The sequence below is a fragment of the Haemaphysalis longicornis genome, unplaced genomic scaffold (genome assembly GCF_048455015.1).
Source record: "Haemaphysalis longicornis isolate Haplotype H1 unplaced genomic scaffold, Haemaphysalis longicornis Haplotype H1 scaffold_12, whole genome shotgun sequence".
Taxonomy (NCBI): Eukaryota; Metazoa; Arthropoda; class Arachnida; order Ixodida; family Ixodidae; genus Haemaphysalis; species Haemaphysalis longicornis.
Genome location: NW_027526225.1, coordinates 25,986,971 through 25,995,784, shown reverse-complemented (window position 1 = coordinate 25,995,784; position 8,814 = coordinate 25,986,971).

The window sequence follows — 8,814 nt, the reverse complement described above, 5'->3', positions numbered from 1 at the left end:
TCGGTCTTTTCATCCGGCTGCGTCTGCTGCAACCCGGGGCTTCCGAGCCGATTCCCCCCCGAACTGGCTGCTGCGCCCCACGGAAGTGACGTACGTCAACAAAAAAAATTGCGTAATTGCATTACATTGCAATTACTTCAATAGTATTGCATATATTTTTGGCAGTGACACACTAATATTACAGTATCAAGATTTATTTTTAGCCTGAGTTTATTGTCTTTTAATATGACGTCACCTAGTCACCGTGACGTCATGGACATGCTTTGTAGATGTTTGCATTATATTTTTCTCTGCGAAACTCGAGTTTGTTATTGTTTTTGACACTCGCGTAGAAGTTGTGTAAACAAAGCACTTTTTATAGATTTACCACGGGTTTTACGGATGACCTACGGACGAGCGGAAGAGCGAATTTTGGCCCCGTATTGGCATACGTACGGGTAGAGTTCACTCTAGTACGGGCTTGTCTGTTCCGAGTTTGTTCACTCCGGCTTCGCGCGGTGCCGAGGCAAGCAAGAATGTTACAAGCGTCGCCGTTGTGTGGAGTCGCTCACGAGAGGTGCGGTGCTGCGCTGTGTTTTCGTTTCATATGAGGTGTTCAGCTCCAAGCCTGTGTCACCGCGCTTGTATCTTCTGCAGTAATTCACAGTCTTCAAAGTCCGATGAGTATTCGTGGCAGCAACGCGAAGTGCTGGTCAGCGCTTGCGCAGAGCGCAATGTTTTCATACCAAATACGTACGTATCAGAACCAAATGTTGCCCCAAAATGTGCAGTAAAGTACGAAGCACCGTGTTGCCTTCAAAACGTGACCGATGTGTGTGGTGCGTCATAGTTTTCCAGAGGTTTGTTTGTGTGAAGCTGCTGGCACCGCAGTCATCGATGCTATCATCACAGTCATTGTTATACACGGTGTTGTGTCGGTATCACAACGCGAGGCAAATACTTTGATACTGCTCCGTACTCGACTTGCAAGTGTCCAGATTCGTGTCGCTGCAGGAGTGTATACGTGAATAATCTAGAGCATCAGCTAGCAATAGTGCGTCGCAGTGACAGCGAGTTCGTTCGCTTCAACTTGCCGTGATCCCTGTCGTTACAAGCGTGGCCAAAAAATGCGCCGCATATCTGTCGTGAGTTACTGTGGCATTTTCCGTGTGTGTTGTGTTCGTGTGCTCCAAAATTTACGATGTCGCCAAACGTACGTGATCGTGCCCATTTATGACAGGCTAGCTGATGCGTCAGTGGCTTCAGCAATAACAGATGCTACGTGCTGTGTTGAACTGTTATATCTACATTCTGAGCATACCATCTAGGTGACTCTGCGTAGTTGTTGTTTCTATTTGCTCTAACCTCAGTTGCCTTGTTCGTCTTTTTTGCAGGGTATTTTTATTTATGTGTGCACGCAGCATATTAGCACTAAATCAACCTTACACACTTACCTGTACATGCCATAACCCTCTTTGTAATCACGTGTGCATGTGCTACTGTTACCCTGCAGTATTTCGTCAGCTACTGTGCATGCTAGCAAAGATTGTTTGCATGTCATTCTGAACCATTGCTAATAGCCTGAATTTCCTTTAGTATTACTAGCATACCTTTTTCTTTCTCACCTGCTGGCTTCGTGTTGCTTTTAAAAGGAATGAATGATTTAACGCTTATGTCGGACAAACTTGTAAAAAACAATACACGGGATACACCTGCTAAATTTCTCAATGGCACAAAGCACGTACACTGATCGCACAGGCTAAAAGTATGTCTGACGTGCTCCACACTCTTCGTCTGCCCCTCAACGCAGTCATGCTTGATTTTTACCCAACCGGCAAAACCACTTCTGCTCACTGACGAGCCAGGGTCACTGTCACGCCCACTTCACAACATATAGTGAAAGCAGTCTGTTCTTATTTTTACCCAACAAACCAAACCACTTCCACTCACTGACTAGCCATTTAGAGTCACTGTTAATAATTAATCGTTACTAATAATTAAAAAAATCCAGATGTAACTGTAGCGATGGTGAAGGCTGTAGTGAAAGTCCGGGGTGGGCGACTTTGACGGCGCTTGTGGGTTTCAGTGCATTTGAACTAAGAACGGCTCTCACGGGGTGGAAGCCCTAACATCCTTCTGCTCGCAAATCCATAAAATATTTCTCTGTCTCGTTTAATGCAATGCAAAGTTGAGGCCATATAAAAGCACCATCAGAGAAACATGAGAAAGCGTTGCTTTTGCCTCCGTGGAATGAACCAAGGTGGACCCGCTAGGTATATCTGCATCTAAGCATACATTGGGTGCTACTGCGCAGCTGACTGGTACCCGTTGGCAAACCTGCTTCCCACACAACAACACAAACACATGCCTGTTGCATGCGGCCTGTGCGCATTTTGTTTGTCTGCGTGGAATGGAATGGCTGTGCCAGCAGGAAATAATTCATGAAGCACTGCAGGGCAGTGCAACAGTCACCAGAAAAAATTTCCATCGGCAGACTCGCATACTCGAATGGCAACTGGCAGGCTCCATGGTTCAACACAGTGGTAATTCCAGTGTGCCACCAATGCAACAAGTCTCTCCATAGTATCAGGAGATTCGAATATAGGTTAACAAGGGCGGTGTGACAACTGTTGCCGTGCTGAAAAATGCCACAACAGGGCTGTATTGTGCACAGATTTTTGTTGCCACTCCCATCCCACCTAGTTGTGCCAGCTTCCAAGTTTACCCCGTATCATTTCAAATTAACTGACGTTTGCTGGTGTTTGATTGATAGATGAAAGCACCAGTAAAGTGTGTCTGTCATCTTTAGCACTAAAATCATGTTCTCAAGGGGAAACCGAGTTTAACGAGGTTGCGGACATGAAAGCTGGCAGTGCTCATGGGGGTCGTAGCAGAAAAGTTGCAGCATGGCGTCGTGCTGTTTTTGCTATGTTGATGTTATAAAGCGCATGGTATTTATATGGGTCATACGTTTCAAACAAGGCACTAGCTGGAAGTCGTTGCTGTCCCTTCCCTTTGTTACACTTTGTAGTCGTGCTCTTTGTTTGAAAAAAGTATTAGAAACTAGCTAGTGTAATTACAATTATAGAACTAATTTTCTGTGAAGGAAATGCTGCCTTGTGCCGGCTAAAGGATATACACTGTTTTGGCTACACACATCATAAGACAAGATAGCAATGCAATACTCTACAGAGCCCGTGCACAAGCTGCTGCCTTGCATTGGTCTGACCCACAGAATTGACAGGAACAGCTCCCCAGGACTGATCCCGAGCAAAGGTTCTGGCTCGTTCATGCCCCTCAACTTCACAGAAGTCAATGAAACCTTGTTACACAGGCTGCGGCTTAAAGTAGCATTGACCTGAAAATATCTGCACACAATCGGACGCGAGGACAGCCCAGACTGCCTTCTGTGTAAGACTGTACAGAGACAATTGATCATTTGCATAGTTTTTGACCAAGGTATACTAGTGGGTGAAAAGACCTTGAAGCAGCCTTACTACGCTTGAATGCTTACCCTCTGTCTGAACGAAAGATTTTTGGCACGTGGGCTGACACGAAGAAGCAAGATCGAGCTGTCAAATCGCTGCTTGTCCTGTCAGGACTCTTGGGTCTATGTGGTGAAATTTCACAAACTGCGGAACTTTTTTTTATGGTCGGTAAATAAGTTATGCGAATTATGCAGTGATTAGTCTGTTTCTGCGCCCCATACATGCTTTAAGTGTACATTAAGTTCATTGGTTGATTTCACTGTCATTTCTCATACCCTCAGTATTCAGTACCTTCCTTGCCCCAGTGGGATTTAAGTAGCAGGCCCAAGTTCAGTTTCTCAGGCTGGCCTCTTCTCCTTTCAAAAATCTTTTACTATCTCTACCTCTCTCTTGCCAGCATGCCAGGTGCTTGTAACGGTTTACTAGGATTCGCAACGGTCACCATACGATAAAAATTTCTTATGACTACTTTCATTGCTGAAGTTCACTGCACTCAGTGTACTAGGGTGTTTGGCGCACAATAGTAATTATGACTGCAGACAGCCTACAGTTCTTAAAGCCCACATCGAAATCCTGCCACGGACTCGTTCTTGCCTTCACTTCGATAAGGCTGTCACAAATGGGTTGATCAGCCGAACATGCTGGAAGGGATGTTTTTCTACACTCTGAATTAATGTTTGATCATTGTGCATACATTAAAGCATTTTTGCTGGTTCTTCCTTTTTATCTCGACACCCAGTGCAACCAATGGGCTGGTAAAAGCTGTGGCTTGTCATATGTGTTTCCAGTTCATAATGGTGCATTCTGCTTGTTGCCAAAGCCAACTGCAGAAAAGTTCTTCAGCCATAATGCAGTGCTGGCGATGGTCTTTTGTGGGCTATAAAAGCAAAATGTACTGGTTGTTGGTCAAATAAAGTGAGCCAATTTTAAATGTTTCTTCCCAATGCCGGGTGTGTTTTCTTGGAGGTTGTGTGTTTGCTTAGTCCTTTTGGGAACAGGTGAGCATGTATGGCTCATGTGTTGGCCATGAGACTAATCAGCATTTGAAGGTTCATGGGGCAGGTACAACTTGTACAGCTGGTGAGCGAAGGGATATAACTATTACATTTCCGATTTTCTTGCAACGTGTCACTAGCATACAACAATTAGGATTTATAATTTAGCTGCAGTTCTTTTTTACGACAATACTGCCATTGTGCCCATTATAAAATTCATAGTAATTACGACCAGCCGCCATACGTTGCTGGCCGTAATGTGCGCGGCGTCATCAGAAAACATGTCATAGTTACTCCCGCCGTTTACCCCGTTCGTGTGCACGTGTGCACGTCACCTCACTGTCTCAACAATGCGCGAAATAATGGTACCAGCGGTGGTAGCGAAACGGCTACTCTCGTTGCTGCGGTTTCATCCTTCGGTCTCACTCGCGAAGGTAAGCGTACGCAAATAGCCTAGGCTTTGTAGCCCGATTCGCGAAAAATTTGGGCCGCCGAAATGAAAAGGTCCAATAGTAGTTCTATCCCAGTTTCAATTGTGAGCTGATGATACTGATGATATTGAGCTGATGATGACGATGGTGAGGTGATGATGATGGTTTGGAATGATATTGAACAGCGCGGCCGCAGGTGAAAGCATTTCATGACTCCGTCAACATGCTGTGTTTTCTTTCATGTGCTGGGCTTGGTGCAATGCCGACTTGCTTAATTTGCAGTCGGCTGTACGAGATTTTGCAGCCCACTTTAGCAGTGATGCTTGTGAGGAGGCTGGGCACACGAATCGTGCATGGGGCGCATGCTTATGCCCTTTGCAAAATGTACAACTGTGAGGAGGAGGACGGAATGTAGCTCGAAACTATTATTAAAACAAAACAGACTAATGAACAAAACACAATATAACTAGAAAACATACAACTTAAATCTCAATACAAAACTTCCTAATTTATCCAGGATTTTGGGTTAGCTTTACCCGCGGAACAATTTGATTCCTTTGAAACTACGAAGGATACGCGGATGTCTTTCATAAAGAAAGCATGCATGCAGTTGCTGCGCATAGTTATCAGGAAATATCATTCGTGCTGCAACGAACTTGCGCGATTGGCATGCCAAGCGAAAACGTGTGCGCACTTGACAGCTAATGCTCCGCAAAAATTCATTTAAAATGTTGTCGTTCTTAGTATTTTAGCCCCCGCTAAAAATCACTGGGGGTACGTACATCTCCTTGCATAATACTGTCCGTTTCGAATAGATCTCGAACTGCAACGGCCGCAACAAAATGATGAGCAACGTCCGAGAACAGTCATTTCTTTTGCAGTACGCAGCCAGAAGCGACGAGGACCGGAGATGCCGAGCGGAACCCTCCCCGCTAGCAGACGATGCTCGCTCTCCTAGCGCAACTCGCAACCGCAGCGCCGCGGTGGCGAGAGTCGCGGCCGGCCGCCATCTCTCCATGGCGGCGGCGGGGAGATACGGTATATTATCTCTATGGGAGATACGGAACTGAAAAAGAAAAAGGGCCCATCTCCCCGCGAGGGGGACTCGAGTAAATGCGTCGCATAGGGGGTGGGTGTATTGCGTTAACGTTTAGTGTTTGGGGATTTGGTGGTAGTGAATGCGTTGTATCAGCAGCTTCTTGACATAGTTTGAATGAGTCAAGGATATAAGGCGCGTTCGAAGCCTTTCATTCTGTGTCGGTTTTGTGGCGCAGTGGGAAGAGCACCATGTACCTCGCGTTCCGCCCACAGGTAGTGCATGCGTTGTATCAGCAGCTTCTTGACGTAGTTTGAATGAGTCAAGGATATAAGGTGCGTTCGTAGCCTTCCATTCTGTGTCGGCTTTGTGGCGCAGTGGGTAGAGCACCATGTATCTTGCGTTCCGCCCGCAGGGTCGTGGGATCGAAACCAGGCGCTGGTAAGTATTATTTTTTATATATAGTGTAGGGGGAGGGGTGCGGACCTGTTGTTGAGAGCGAGGAGGGTAGCGTGATGTGGGAGAGGAGGAGTGGGGGAGAGGGCGCACCTGGAACGGCTGTTGCGGACGCCGAGGCACGCCGACAACGCCGGGTGACATCGTGAGTTAAAGAAATGCTCTGCATTTAAAAGTATCTATAAACGTTGGGCAAGACAGCCGTACCTGAGAGCTCACCGTGACAGCTCTGGCCATAGTCAGGGTGGCCTTTTGGGTTGCTCCTCCTTATTTGTTGGAAACGCTGCGGATGGTGTGGAGCAGGTTCTTCCACATTTGCTTCAATCTCTGGAGCAATCAGCGCAGTTCTTTGTTCCGACTGGTAATCCGAGAAGGGTAATGGGCTTTGTTGTGGCTCGTATTTCATGACCTGCAATGATAATTTCTACGACAATGGGTTTTTTTCATTGCGATAGTATGCCCTTTGGCATAAGGTCCTACCCGGTACAAGTTGCCACCCATTTCCCGGAGGAAGTCCAGAAGACCAGCTCAACCCATTGTCCAGAAGACAGTGGGTTGAGCGGGGGGTTTGGGCTTGTGGCCGTACACCACCAAGAGCTGGCTCTTTTGAGGAGTGAGCTGGAGTCCTATTTTGGCAGAGCCAACTTGAGGTTATGTGCTACGGCTAGCAGTTCTACTGTCATGGTTGCCAAGAGAGCCAAATTCAGCTGCTTCGGTCTAAGCTGTGATGTCGTACGCATAAATGCTTAGGCGGGCAGCCGCGTTGACATACAGTTGTCGTGCCATCTGGTTACGGCTAGCTTAAATGCCACCTGTCCCAAAATGGTAACTTGAGGAACCCCACGGTCTGTATATTAGGTAGTGTGTTCCCAGCCAAGCTGCGAGCAATGGAGTCTTGTAGGGCGGCTTTGTAGAAAGATTCGCATGCACTTTTGAGCGCTTGCAAATTATGTGCCTTTGCGAGTTCCTCTAAAATGATTTCTTGGCTGACGTCAAACGCCCTGCGTAAGTCAACAGCCATGACAATGGGGCTCTTCGATTTACAGTCTCAGACTCACCGTGGATAGTCTGCGGGTAGTCCGAGGATTCCCCGACGTCGTAAGGATACATAGGAAAATCGAATTCCGGACTGCTTCTCGGGGAGTCCGCGGTGAGTCCGAGACTGCAAATCGAAGAGCTCCAATGTCTGGGTTTCCTCTTGCGTGGTAGGATCGGTTAATGACTCTGTGCAGGCGCGAGAGGCTGTCATGTAATATCACGTTGGGATATAAGCCTGTTTGGGCGGGGTGGACGTATCGTCGCACGTAAACACCAAATAAAGTAAAAGCTCGTTGATTCGATTTTCACGGGGGCATCTAACGAGTTCGAATTAACCAAATCTCGAACTAACGAAAGCGATTAAAATAACAGCAACATGTGAAGAAAAAAACTCCCAAGCATTTCCCCGAGGGTGAACATGGTTAAGTGCGAATGCACGGGGTGATGCTATTAGGGGGAGTAAAGTTAAAATCCGTTGGCATTCGCCCGTGAGCGCGCGCGAGCCGACCCACGGAGGTCTGGCAGTTTATCGCTGCATATATTGGCCTCGAGGACATACCGTGGCGCCACCTATGAGTGACGTCACTTGTAGGACGCCGAATCGTGTTGTCGTCTGCTACAACACATTTCCCGTGCGTATGCGGAAGCGTGTTTTTTTGTTGCGGCCACCGTCTCGCCCCCTCCTTGTGGATTTGATGCAAATTACCAAAAAAGTTGTCTGTAAACCAAATAATTCGAGCAAGCAATCAGCAATTCGCTTGTTCCCGGCGACACCGCCGCGTTTAGGTACCATCGCGACCCACAGCTACGCAGCCAGCTAACGCCAAGGACGATGCAACTGATGCCGAGAAAAGTACGCTGTAAATTCATTATGAAATACTTGTGTCGGTACATGCGTGTGCAAGGAAACACCTTGTAACAGTGACGGAAACGCGTCGCTCAATTATGATCTCGCCACGCGAACTGCTCGTATTGCCTGGTAAATGAATGACTACGCGAGAACGGTGATCGGATTGCTTCGCCGCACATGCTTAAAAGTATGGTTATGGTCTGTAGTTTGCCTTAATCAGTGCCTATTTCCCCTACGATGTTTTTATAGTCATGCCCGGATTTGATTAACGATTACTGCCGTAGCGTGTACTCTGCACGGCTGATGTTTACTTTCGCGACTTGTCCGCAATGTATGAACGGTATGAACTCGAGTTTTTAACGCCTTCGCGCGGGTCTGAACAAGGCTATATTTAGTTTTCGTTAGGTGTTCGGCGTGGTAATTTATAATTGCAGCGTGTTTTGTATGTTTAAAGTGAGCCGGCCTTTCTCAAGCATCAATTTCGAAACTCACGACTGCTCACAGAAGGCGAGCCTGCGTACGAGGCGAAACACGTCGTTAA